The following is a 14606-nucleotide window of genomic DNA, read 5'->3' on the forward strand; positions in this document are numbered from 1 at the left end:
TGATGCTCACCTTTTGGGTGGTGTCATGTATTGCCCAACATTCATTATTATGATACAAAACCAGGGCAGCGTAACCACAACATACTTTGAGGGGGACAATTGCTCCCCAATAATCAGATATGGCCAGATTGCAGCCCCCCCCCCCCAATACTTGGTATCCTTGTTGCTATTCTGCACCGCCATCCAGAGATGCACACTAGAAATATAGAGCTAGAACTAAAATTATTCATTTGAAATCTAGACATACCACTTCATATACAGAAGATTTTTTTGGGGGGGTATTTGATACATTTATTAAATATTCTGATTATAGAATTTAAAATTTTCAGACTGAGAATAAATTCAGAACTCCGAATACAAATCTCTCACATTCAGACTTCAGAAATGTAGATTGTAAACAAACAAGGTCAAAGGTCAAACAAAGCTGGGTTATTTAAATAAATATGGAGTCAGTTCATTACGGGGCCCGCAAGATCCTTGTTACGCCACTGAACATCGCATTGAAAACTCCAAAAGTTGACGGCACTACACGCTAATGATCAATTTATAATTGATTTGAAACATTGGTAAGATTTTTTTAAAGCCCATGTTTATAATGCATGAGTTATTTCTCATAACACACCTTATAACATGTTATAACTTGTCATAAATAATTATAACCACAATTATAATATTTACATATTCATAGTTTAGAGTATAATGAATTATAACACAAGCAACATCTACTTTTATCTGCATAAGTTATATATATATATTACACACACATACATATATATTTGATATTTATATATAATAGTTATGCTTTAAGTAAAATGACAAAAGCAATGTCTTATAAACTTTCATAAGGTATTTTTAAGTGGCTGTAAGTCATACATTACACATGCACAAAATACAAAATAACACACATTCAATGTAAATTTTGAGTTATTATGAAAAACACTTGTAAAGCTAAAATGTTCAAATATATAGGAAACTCTGTCAAGAGAAAAAACAAACCAAAGGACTGATGCTAGAAGCTGTAATCTTTAGCTTCCTCATTAGCACGCCTGCCTCCCATGCCGGAGACGCCGGTTCGAATCTCGCTCAGAGCGGGTCGAGCAGGTCCAATACATTGGTGCCGTGACCCGGATGGGAGTGAGGTTTAGGAGGGTGAATGTAATGGGACCCAGCTGGTAGGTAGCAGTGCAGTGTGTAAACTTACCTCCCCTGGCCTCATGAGGCGCAATAGTGACTGGCGCTAGAGGATGTAACCTTTGGTCTTCTCCATGCCGGAGACACCGGTTCGAATCCCGCTCAGAGTGGGTCAAGCAGGACCGATTATAGTGGTGCCGTGACCCGGATGGGAGTGAGATTTAGGGGGGTGAATGTAATGGGAGCCAGCTGGTAGGTAGCAGTGCATTTTATTTTGTTTTATTCAATAAATCAATAAATCTCATCTGGTGAAATATATACGCTATGAAAAGTATCATTTGGAAGCATCATTGCTAGCCAAGTCTCCGTCATTTCAAAATAAGAGTCCCGGTGTATTTCAAACATGTTTATAGTTGAAAGTCTAGTTATTATTGAGATTTTGGTATCGCAATGAAATACTTCAGCAAATCTGTCTAGGAGAAACAACAGAGATTTTAAAGAGTGTGATTTTTCTTTCCTATGGCGTTTCAGATGCTATATCGAGCATCTTGCTGCTCCCGGCACTGAGATGATTCAAAGCGAGTGAGTCCTGACTGAACGTTGAGCTTTGAAGTCAGATCTAAGCTTTATGACCACAGGAAACCCATCGCTTCCAACACTGTCACAGCGTCAAACACATTTCATACCTTACCACAGAGCTTGACCTGAATAACCGAGAGCTTTGATCTTGAGGGAGACATTTAAAAAATGCATCAACAATAAATGAGTTTGCTAATTTCGTCACAAAATATTGTTTTGGCAAGGCTGCATAACATCAGCTGCAACATAGGTGAAGTGAGTCATTTCTGCACCACTCGTGGCACTGAGATTTGCAGTCTCAGTGAGGAAGAAAGATGTAATGAAACTGAATGGTGACTGAGGCTAACGTTTTGCATAATGCAGCCTGATATCATGAACATTTAAAAAAAAAATGACATTAAACGTATAGCAGCAGTTCCGAAGCGAAATGTCCACTGTGTCCACCTAAAGCGAGTATAATGTCCTCCCAAACAGATGATGTTTTCAAGGTTAATGCTCTATCGATATTTTAAAATATCAAAATTAACCTCCCTACCCTAAACCTTAAATGCACCGATAGTGTCGGGAAAAGCAACCCACCATGTCATTTTGTGGTGCTTCTATGACACATTCGGCTCACTTGTCCAGAGTCACATGCTCTTCAGGACTCGTACCCCGCTGCTTTACATCACAAGCGCAACGCTCTATCAGTCGAGCTAACGTGCAATTTGATCACACTCGAACAAGCTTGTAAATGCAGTTGCTTATGTAATGCAAACGTTCAAACAAGTCATGCACTACAGTAAAAGTGTTTGTGAACTGATAATCTGGCGTTGCACTCGTAATGTGTGTGAAAGTGAATAAAAGTCATTTTTGTTGTCGCAAAACGAACAACGAGCCATGCGAAAAGCATTTTGCATCTCTGTCCATTTAAATCAAATTCCCTCAGGTTTCAAAACGAATCACTCAGACCCTTTGTGAAGTCATTACACCGCTCACTTACATATAAAACAAGCGTCCCCTTTCCACAATGTCCTTCAAGGATGCAGAACACATCATTTGTATATTGCTCGTTATGCTCAAGTGGGAATCACCAATGATGTGAGTTGATTTAAAAAAAGCAAAGCCATAAACGAGAGGGCGAAAATGGCATATTATCAAAATCACATTGCTATCAACCATAAAGTGCTCTTTGTCTTCATGGATGAATAGAAACTAATTATGCGCCACTGACAGCTCGGTCGATTGCGCCACAGTCCCTATAAGCTCGTATCCCTTGGAAACTGAGCTCACCTCTAGTGCTCGAGAAAGGATGAGCTCTCACAGACTCTCAGAAGTGCCACAGTGATGGTTAGAGGACAGCGCAAACACTTACTAACACATGACACCTATTCAATTATAAGATCCAACATCATTCGTACGAGATGGCAGAATCGTAAGATAAAGTACGACTTGGCTCGCGTGAAAATGCATGGTTAGGTTTGGGTTAGGACGTAAACTGAAGAAAAGTCTCGATTTCTTGGTTCATTTATTTTTCAAGTTGTACTATTATGTACGAGGCAACTCGATTTCGCCATCTCATTCTATTATTAGTTACTTAACATGAGATTGAGTTTAAAAGATCACATATAAAGTAACAATTTTAAAAGAAATATTAAATCAAATGTTCACTATCGTTTATAAATATTTCCACACTTTACACTTTACCTTTTTAAAGGGTGGGAAGAGTTCCTCCTTCAGTCACGCTCCAAGTCCTCGTGGTGGCGTAGTGACTCGCCTCAATCCGGGTGGTGGAGGACGAATCTCAGTCGCCTCCGCATCTGAGACCGCCAATCCGCGCATCTTATCACGTGACTTGTTGAGCGTGTTACCGCGGAGAAGTAGCACGTGTGGAGGCTTCACGCTATTCTCTGCACAATCCACGCACAACTCACCACACGCCCCACTGAGAACAAGAACCCCATTATAGTGACCACGAGGAGGTAACCCCATGTGACTCTACCCTCCCTAGCAACCAGGCCAATTGGTTGCTAAGGAAGCCTTACTGAAGTCACTCCCTGGATTCCAACTTGCGACTCCAGGTTTGGTAGTCAGCGAGCTACCCAGCTAACTTATAAACCTTTAAAGACAGACCAACCGTGAGCTTGGAGGTTGTTCACCGATGGTATATGCTTCAAATGGGCCATCCATCTACGTTATTTCAATTTCATTGTTTAAAAATCATCTTTAATAAACAACTACATTACATATTGTCCAGCCAAGAAAGCTTCACCATGATGTGCCGCCGTGTGGTCCTCGATGACTCCTCCACCCTCTCAGGCGTTCCCGGTGACACGTGGGGGCACTCCTCCACGCCTGGCAGTGGCTCAACCGCTCCAGGCGGTCAGGGAGGAGGTTGTGGACGGCGGTCTTCTCTCGATCCCTCCGTGTTTCTGGGGGACAGAAGGGCACTCCTCTGCCCCTGGCAGCGGCTCCAGGTGTTCGGGGAGTCCAGTCCCCCACTCCACTTGCCCCACGGAAACTAGCCATTCCCCGCATCTAGGCGGTCGGGCTACTCCGTCCCACGGTGGACAGCAGCATCGAGGACACTGCGACGGGCATCCCTCCTCCTTCCCGTGTTTCGGCACCAGTGTAAGGGTCATCGATAAGGAGGACACGGGAGACAGGTTACTCCACTCACAGGTAAGGACTTTAATGACCACACTTCAGCGCTCACGGCTCTCTCTCTCGTCTGCTGGTTGTGTGGCTGCTTTTATGCCACTCTCCCCATGCTCACTGGATTAGATACAGGTGTTAGGGATAATTTAGCTCAGGTGTTAGCGCCCATACCACTTTCTGTCTCTCCGGATGGGCACTTGACCACACCCCTGCTGCCACAGTATTCATGTAGTCTCAACACTTCTGAATCCAAATGCCAGCTTTATGTGAGGAAATCACCGAAATTTAAGTCGGTATTCGCTGAAAATATTTCCCTACACCAGAGTTTGTAAAGGTCATTTGTACTCATATTTAACTAAAAAATTGCAACGTGAAGTCAACTTACACCATTGGTTGTAGCATGTCAATTGTCCGATTTTGGCAAGTTTCTTGAACACAATTGAAAATGCGGTTTGAAAGCTCCAGCTGAGGTAATCTGAGCAAAGGTCGAGACCTTGTTGAGATCGCCAACAAAACTTTCCAAGAGAAGACTTAATTCTCCATTCAATCTTATTGCTTTCAAGGACATCTGTGACAGATCTCCAGCTCTCTTGTTCGGTTAGGAAGGAGGCAGCGGGAGCCAGGTAACAATCCAACGTACTGCACGTCACTTTTATGACAACACTCTTTCAGTGTACAGCAAACTCTGTGCATCTCTCTCTCTCTCTCTCGAACTGATTAAGGCCATTTCCTGCCAGGTGTCCATCCTAACCGCTCGACCATGTCCTGCTCGTCACACCATCAAATGAAGATATTACAGAGATCTCTTTTGTGTTTACATTACTGGATGAGCCAGGAAGCTTTATTACACTTAAATCAATTATGTTTCAGCCCATTGGAACAAATCCCTTACCTTAAGAAACTCTCTACTAAATTCCATTTGCCATGACATTTTCTTAAATTATTGATTACGCTGATGCGAAAACCATGTTGGGTAACAATAGCTACTGTAAAATGCAAAAGAGTTAATTATCCAGGTGCAAAAAGACTTTGATATTGAAATACTCCTGCTGTACAGGGAAAAGATGCAGACGTTTTCAGCAAGACTGTGCCATTTTTACCCTTCAGGGCATGAAAAATGATCAAATATTCCTTGAAATGCTGCCTCAGATACTGTACGTATCACAGCAATCCTCTCAGAACCACACAGACGGAACAAACTAACTCTGTTCCTTCACACGGGAGTGAACAAAACACGGTAAAGGACCTGCAACTTCCAAGTGAATTCAGATCCTCTACGGCGAAACTTTTAAACAATGTCAAAATCTGATTGAAGCCCAAAGTCTGAGCCTAGAAACTACACAGATGCGCGATCAGACACGGGTCCCTTTGGAAGTTTCTTGCAGTCATTTTGTACTTTTTCTTAAAAAAAGAAAAGGAGTTGAATTGTGATCATATTGTCTGGGGTTTTAAATCATCTCGAATGTTGCCACTTTTTATTTGAATCTCAAGCATCATAAGACGGTCAGGTGTGGGTGAATGTATGAGATAATAGCCTAAAACAATGAGCTGTTTACATGCAAAATAAAGTATTTTTCCAAATGCCCATGTGGGTTATTTCATGTCAAATGAATCACATTTCAGAATCGCCCCGGCTTGGCTGAAATTTTAAATTTTCTTAATACTTTTCTGGAGAAAGATAAACATAAATGATGATGAAAGCCAAAACATGAAATGCCATAGATCAATATTTACTGAGTAATCCATTTTTTTGCAGAAGTCTTCATTATTTTGGAGCAAAACTACAGGTCTAAAAAATGATCTTAGAATGGTGGCGGTGTTCTTGAGTGGTGGTGGTGTAGTGGGCTAAAGCACAGAACTGTAATCAGAAGGTTGCTGGTTTGATCCCCACAGTCACCACCATTGTGTCCTTGAGCAAGGCACTTAACTCCAGGTTGCTCCGGGGGGATTGTCCCTGTAATAAGTGCCCTGTAAGTCACTTTGGATAAAAGCGTCTGCCAAATGCAGAAATGTAAATGTAAATGTAAATATAAATTTTGTATTGGTACACGGAGATAAGTAGGTCTATTACTAAAATCGGTTGATTTCAGATTTCTTGCATTATATGCCATTGAGTCCAAAACTGGGGAAAACACTTTTATTATGTTGGGTTTTAAGTTGAACGGCCTATAACTTTTTGTTTTTCAAATATCCCTTTCATGTAGTGTGTAATATCGCTGTTTGTGAATGTAAAAAAGTCAAAAATCAAAGTGCACCACAAATGGAGTTATTGACTCCCAAAGAAAGAACCGATTCTGAACACCTGAAACGAGTCGTTAGTAATTCCAGACTTACTTCCTGTACTAACCTACGTCATTTGGTAACAAAAAACCCACCCTCAAACTCTACATTAAGCGGTAGACCAATCACAACAGACTGGGCCATCTGACCAATCAGAGCAGAGTATGCTCTCTGAAAGGAGGAGTTTACAATGAATCCTTTAGAACGGAGTCTGCGAAAAAAAGGTAACGCTGCAATTTAAATTATGAGCAAATTAAAGTGTTAAAAGTCATTGGATGCATGTAAATCTATTGTATGAGACCTTAAAAACAAAATAGGTGCTCTTTAAAGATATCTTAACAGTATCGCTGCTCGCAGACTACGCAGTCTGCAGAAGGCACCAACACCCTAGGGGGGGCACCATCTTACCCTAGCAGTCGCACGTTATACATTACTCAGGTACATGAAAGCAGTTGTGGAACACAAACGATCGCTTCGAGCTCATATCAGGCACCCCCCCCCCACCCCCCGAACTCTGCGTAGGGCATCAATTTGGCCAGCGTTTGCCCCTGTAGCTTAATATCCTTTTAGATTCTGTTTCAGAACAAACTTTCATTTTTGTATCTTAATTTTTAAGGCCCTATCTGGTAAATCCCAGAAATATGGGGCTCTCAGTGTGGCTCTAATGCATACATTCTTCATTTCATTTTGTATATATTGAATATTCACATTATAATATATTTGGGTCATTCTGTGTCAGCATAGGGAAAGCTGTTTTAGAGCCTTTTTAAGTCAAAATAAATGCCAAAGATTCATATTTCCTGAGAAATCATGTAGATTTTTGCCAATGATTTTGGAGCAAAACTATTGGTAAAAAAACAACAAAAAAACCTTAGAAAGGTGGCAGTGCCATTATTGTATTTTTACACAGAGATAGCCAAGTCTATTACTAAAATAACTTGACCTCAGCACCTCTTGTTGCATTATATGTCAACAAAGGTTTTTTTTTTTTTTGTTTTTTCCAAAGTTTGAGTGTCTATAACTCTAAAAGCATTAAAGATATATCAATATCCTTTCAGCTAGTGGTTAAGAATAAACTTTTATTTCTATATCTTTATTTTTAAAGCCATATAGGGTAAAAGCCCAGAGATATAGGGCTCTCAATGTGGCTCCAGGTGTAAATTGTTCAATGTTACACAAACCAAAAAAAAACAACAAAACCAGAAATTCATCCATCTAGAAAATGTTCCCCACTTCAAAAAGTACAATTTACAACTCCAATAACAGGCAGGTTTTTACTGAACAATACAAGAACTTGTACTATGCACATTTCCTTTTGGAAAATGCTATTATCTTGTGGGGATGAAACCAGCACCAAAGAGAGATCGTGTCAGAGTAAGTCTGCCCCTTCAGAACGACCCTGCTTCTTGCAGACAGAGCATGAATCATGAGTAACTTCTAGTTGGCTTTCATCAATGTCAGTATCGGTCTTCTAAATTCAGAGTCTAAAGACCTGAGAGACCATGACAACATGGACCCAGACAAATGGCTGCAGGACTTTCATTTGTCAGCAGACATCATTGATGCAGCCAGACCGTCTCTATGGAGAACTGCGGTGGAGATAAACTCAATAGAACAGTCTAAAACCAACTCACAGTGATGTTGCCCTGCAGCTGTTATGGCATGGTTTCCATCAAGGGGCATGGAAGATCAATACCTCAGTGACAGTATTGATCATAGCTACTTATTTCGATGAGTAAAAAACACCTGAACACCTTTGATTTCTCTGTAATGTTATGTTGCTTGGGTTACAAACAGCGCATTCATATCGAACCGTGATTCAAACTGAACGGAAGTACCCGTGCATGCAACGGTTTGAACCGCAAGCATTACGGCCAATCAGAATCAAGTATTAGATTCAATATGGTATATATATATATCTATATCTATATACTGTAGATACTGTATATCAACAAGATTTCTCAGGGTTACTCCATATGAGCTGATGAAATATACCTATTCATAAAAATGTCAAAATATTGATATTTATTGATGAAACAAAAATCTAAAGTCATAAATGTAAAAAATTCTTCACACCTTCACAAACAACCATGTAAGTCTAAAGGGGTCCTCTGTCTTTTATGATTTATTTATTTATACATTTTTTGGTCACATGACATTGCAATGAACGATTAGTACAAGCTACATATGTCGACATTGACAAGAAAATCAGCTTTTAATGCGATTTTTACTACCTCTGGACGGTTACACCTTTGACATTTTTTTATTTAAGCCCCAGAAAAAATATCAAAATGACTTCGAACTCGGTGGATGAAAATATGTTCATCATAGAAGAGATGTAATTACTTTGTGTGATTGCATTTTTAATGGATTTTTTATTCTGGACATAAGTTAGAGTCACATCATTGACCCATGTGCAAAAAAAGTAAAAGCGAGATGGGGCGGCTGTGGTTGATTCCCGGCCCACACGACTCCACATGCCGAAGTGTCCTTGGGCAAGACACTGAACCCCAAGTTGCTCCCAATGGCAGGCTAGCACCTTACATAGCAGCTCTGCCATCATTGGTGTGTGAATGGGTGATTGGGACGCAGTGTAAAGGGCTTTGATAACCTCTAAGGTTAAAAAAGGTGCTATATAAGTGCAGACCATTGACCATTTTTTCTACATTACAATTTGCCCACATGGGGCACGTCTATAAATCAGCTTACAGCTTCATTGGAAAACAAGAGGTGATGTACCATGGTGTTAAATGCAAAATGCATTTGCCATTTTTGTAAGTAGATTAGTGTGAATGTTATAATCTTTGTTTAGTCAAGTCTTTTGTAAAGCGCTGTTTACGATGCACATCGTCTCAAAGCATTACAAAAGATCATGCTGTAAGGTTTTAAAGTCCTAATGTTTACTACATTGTGCCTGACCCAAAAGACAATGCTGCGGTTATATCACTGACATCCTACACATGAATATCACGGGTGGTATATTGATATGTTTACTTCCCTAATAAGACGAAGGGAGAAGTGTTTTTATTTCCCTAAACTGAGAACATACTGTAAGTATTGTGTGGACAGAAACTATAAAACCACAAAACAATTCAGCAGTGCAACACTGCAGGAAAACATTCATTATAACAAACAATGTATATAACATTTCATGTTTTGCATAAAGTAAAGTATCCGTTCAAATGAATCAAAGATGTTTGCTTGGATGAATAATCTAATGTTGTATCTTAGATGTCCAGAACAAAATATGCCATCCAGAAGGAAAAGCATGTTCAACAAATCATCATAAAAAAATATGTTTTTGACTATTGATGATAAAATTATTCATAAATTATAAAATAGATATCAATTATATTTAATTGCAAAGGGGAGCTTTCTAATGACACCTTGATTGAGCTTGTAGTCCACTCAGAGGCCGAGATATTCAATGAGATAATAAGGGGGTTGCTTGAACTGAACATTAGACTGAATGTCTATGGACGAGCACATCTGTGAGGGATAAAATGTGTTAGAGCGCCACCTACAGTTCACAACTGTATATTGTGATGGAATGTGCTAGGAGTCATCTAGTGGAATAAAATGAGACTTTTCAAAGTGAGGTAGAGTGAAATGAACCAGAATTACACACCAAAAAAATCACAGGACCGTCACCCTGACGTCAGAGGTCATGAAGTCATTTGAGAGACTGGTGTTGGCTCACCTGAAGGACATCACAGGACACCCTTCGATTTGCTTATCGAGCAAACAGTTCTGTGGATGATGCAGTCAGCATGGGATTGCATCACATCCTGCAACATATAGACCAGACTAGGGACATACGCAAGGATCCTTTTTGTGGACTTCATTTCGGCTTTCAACACCATCATCCCAGCTATTCTCCGGACTAAATTAACCCAGCTCTCAGTTCCCACGTCTACCTGCCAGTGGATTACCATATTTCTGGTGGACAGGCAGCAGCTAATGAGACAGGGGAAATTCACTTCCAGGACCAGTTCAATCAGCTCTGGTGCCCCCCAGGGATGTGTGCACTCCCCACTACTCTTCTCCCTGTATACCAATGACTGCATCGCCATGGACCCCTCTGTCAAGCTCCTGAAGTTTGCAGACGACACCACTGTCATCGGCCTCATCCGAGATGATGATGAGTCTGCATACAGAAAGGAGTTTGAACGGCTGGCTGTCTGGTGCAGTCAAAACAACCTGGAGCTGAACACGCTCAAAACAGTGGAGATGATTGTGTACTTTAGGAGGAACACCCCAACACTGACCCCGCTCATCATCCTAAACAGCACTGTGGCAGCAGTGGAGACATTGGGGTTCCTGGGCACTACCATCTCACAGAACATGAAGTGGGAGACCCACATTGACTCATTGTGAAAAAGGCCCAGCAGAGGTTGTACTTCCTTCGCCAGTTGAGGAAGTTCAACCTGCTCTGCTCAGCAGTCATTGAGTCTGTCCTCTGCACTTCAATAACGGTCTGGATTGGTGCAGCTACGAAATCAGACATCAGAAGACTACAAAGGACAGTTCGGACTGCTGAGTGGATTATTGGTTGCCCCCCTGCCCTCCCTTCAAGAACTGTACACTTCCAGAGTGAGGAAAAAGGCTGGATAAATCACTCTGGATCCCACGCACCCTGCCACTACCTTTTTGAACTGTTGCCTTCTGGCCGATGCTTCAGAGCTCTGAGCACCAGAACCGTCAGGCACAGGAACAGTTTTTCCCTCAGGCTATCCATCTCATGAACAGTTAAAGCTGCCCCATTGAGCAATAATTATGTGCAATACACAGCTTAGTCTTTTTATATGTATCCAACACATCTATCTCTTTTCTTCTGCCATTACATTCCCTTTTCCCAATTTGTAGCAATTAGTCCACAGTGTGTATATGTGTGTGTGTATTTGTGATTGGGTGTTTGTGAGTGTGTGTGTGTGTGTGTGTGTGTGTGTGTGTGTGTGTGTGTGTGTGTGTGTGTGTGTGAATGGTGAGCTTTTAAACTTGAGAGTGAAAAAGTATGAGGTTAAAAAATGCAATTACAATTACAACTTTTGTCTTTTATTACTTTAACTTTTTACTTTTATGCATTTGGCAGATGCTTTTATACAAAGCTACTTACAGAGCCCTTATTACAGGGAGAATCCCCCCCGGAGCAACCTGGAGTTAAGTGCCTTGCTCAAGGACACAATGGTGGAGGCTGTTGGGATCGAACCAGCAACCTTCTGATTACCAGATTACCAGTTATGTGCTTAGACTACTACACCACCACCAGCATTTCCAAAGTGGTCCATCACTGTACCTGTGTACAACAAAATCCTTGCACACTAAGATTAATTTTAATGCACAAAGTGTGTTTTGTCTATTAGTGTGAACTCAGTGTTTCCCCTCTGAATATAATATCCATAAAAGTAATGGGGTGAAAAAGGGCGAATGATTGTTCAAACACAATTAACCCCATGTGCAACCCATCATACTAATAGAAACAGCCGCTATAATGGGATATTCTGACACTTTTAAATAGCTCTAATACATTATGACAATGCCAAGAACAAAAGATTACTGAAATTACTGGGCCAGACACATGGAAAAGCTAATATGGATATGCTTGTACAATAAAAAAATAATTAAAAAAACGGTTTATAAACGCAGGTTTTCAATCTCTTTAATAAGTCACACCTGCTGTGGTATATCCGGCTGCATATAAACCTAAACGACAGACACAGGTGGTGGGAATATGGAAGACTGAAGCCAAGCAGAAATGCTGGTTACGTGTCTGTCACGCCTAATTACCCGAGCAGGCACAAGATGTCTTCCAGGAATACAGCGGGTGTTTGAAATATAAACACACAAATGAGGTTAATATCACCTCTGTATGGTCCAAAAATGCCTCGGGTCTAGAAGACTTCCACATTAATGGATTCACATTATTAAAGCATTACCCCAATGTAATTAAAAATCAGTGGCGGACCATGGAATGATCTCTGGGGTGCTACTGTGTTTCAGAAGGGGCAAATTATTGGCCTGCATCAAACAAATAAATCAACTAAGGAGATTGCTGAGATCACTGGAATTGTGTTAAAAACGGTCCAACGCATTGAAGGATAGTGATGAACCGTCAACTTTGCCGGAAGAAATGTCACTTGTTAGTGAGGCTAATTTGAAGAAACAATGGAACTATTTGAAACTATTCCAAAGCGATGGGTGCGTCAGGCAGGGCTGGACTGGTAATCTGGCATACCGGGCATGTTCCCGGGGAGCCGACTCACTTCGGGGCCTATCAGGGGCGGACTGGCCATCGGGAGAACCGAGCGGGCCGGTGGATCGGCCGTGAAATGGTCAGAATGGGCAGCGATTAGCTGAAATGAGCCACCACGTTATGCAGAACGGACAAGTTTTGGGCCATTTGCTATGGTCCATTTCTCTTCCCAGTCCAGCCCTGGCATCAGGGTAAGAAGGGAAGCACATGATGCACCGGTCATGCATAGTGCCCACTGTACAAGTCTCTGGAGGCGGTGTTATGATCTTGAGTTGCTTCGATTGGTCAGATCTATGAAGTCAGCTGACTACCTAAATGTGCTGAATGACCAGGTTATCCCATCAATGGATTTTTTCTTCTCTGACAGCACGGGCATATTCCAGGACGACAATGCCAACATTCATTGTGCTCAAAATGTGAAAGAGTTTTTCAGGGAGCATGAGGAATCATTTTCATACACCACAGAGTCCTGACCTTAACCTCATTGAAAGTCTTTGGGATGTGCCGGAGAAGACTTTACGGAGTGGTTCGACTCTCCGTCATCAGTACAAGATCTCACTCAAACATTAACGCAAGTTTGGGGGGAAATAAATGTTGTGACGTTGCATAAGGTCACACACACAAGATAACAATGCGCCTTAATCAAAGCACAAATCAAACACAGCACAAGGGTTAAAAGGGTCATGGTATGCCTTTTTTATTATTTTAATATTTTCCTTGAGGTTTACTTAAAATATTGCTAGTTTTGTAGACAAAAATATATTTGTCATATATTTCTAAAACATGATAATTTTCCTTCCTCATTCGGACTCTATTCTGAATGTCTCTATTCACCCTCTGTCAGAACGGCTCTGTTTTGGTGCTGCTTCTCCTTTAAGACTTGACTGTGCACGCCCACTTTTCTGATTGGCTCTCTGTTCTTGCCATCTCATTGCTCAGCACTTCTGGGCTGGGCTTCAGAAGTGATTAAAGGTAAATTAGGTGATGTTGTGTTGTGGTGACAGTCAGATGGAAATATCTTGAGAATGAGTCATTTTGGCAGCTTGGTTGCAACATATGCTCAAAGAAAATGTGATTCCTCATGACCACATAATTGTTCCCACCCTAGTTGATATAGTAATTGTTTTGTGTCGGATACGTTTTCTATTAAAAACTAATATAATTAAATAATATAAATTGATAGTTATATTATCAGATAAAAAATGTATAGCTTTAAAGTAGTCTTTACTGTAGTTCTGCTACATATATACATTACATATGTGTGGTTTCATTTGGTTCTAAGTGTGAACTTATTAATGAATCAGGATTTCATGGTTTCTGAGTGGAAACGTTCGCTCAGGTTTTACATACGGTTAGTGAATGAGACCCATCTTATTTTGTTGCCTTTCTAGACCACTTATGCGTTCATCTTACTGCTAAAACTATCAATTTTAAACTCATTCACTTCACTAACAGCTTTAGTCAGATTTGCTCTCTTCAGCAGACCGCACAAATGAGAGATACAAATTCACTGGGATCTTAAGTAACCTTTACTGCCCTTCTCGTCTCCTTTTGTGTAACACTGATTTTTATAAGCTTAGCAGAAAGTTTTTAAAAAGCACCAAAAGTATTTTGAGCCGGCGAGAGTTCAGCTGCGAGGAAGACGGTTTGCTTTGAGGTTGATATTGGTGAAAATACTATAAGTCCTGGTTACTTTCGTAACATCCGTTCCCTGATGGAGGTGACA

The 14606-nt window shown here is 40.8% G+C and overlaps 1 protein-coding gene across 3 annotated transcripts in view; it reads left to right on the forward strand.

The window, feature by feature from the left end:
* Positions 1-14606, forward strand: part of LOC127655754 (mRNA export factor GLE1-like) — a 160084-nt gene that overhangs the window by 39113 nt on the left and 106365 nt on the right. The gene's annotated exons all lie outside the window — the stretch shown is intronic.

This window comes from Xyrauchen texanus, chromosome 15, assembly GCF_025860055.1.
Source record: "Xyrauchen texanus isolate HMW12.3.18 chromosome 15, RBS_HiC_50CHRs, whole genome shotgun sequence".
Taxonomy (NCBI): domain Eukaryota; kingdom Metazoa; phylum Chordata; class Actinopteri; order Cypriniformes; family Catostomidae; genus Xyrauchen; species Xyrauchen texanus.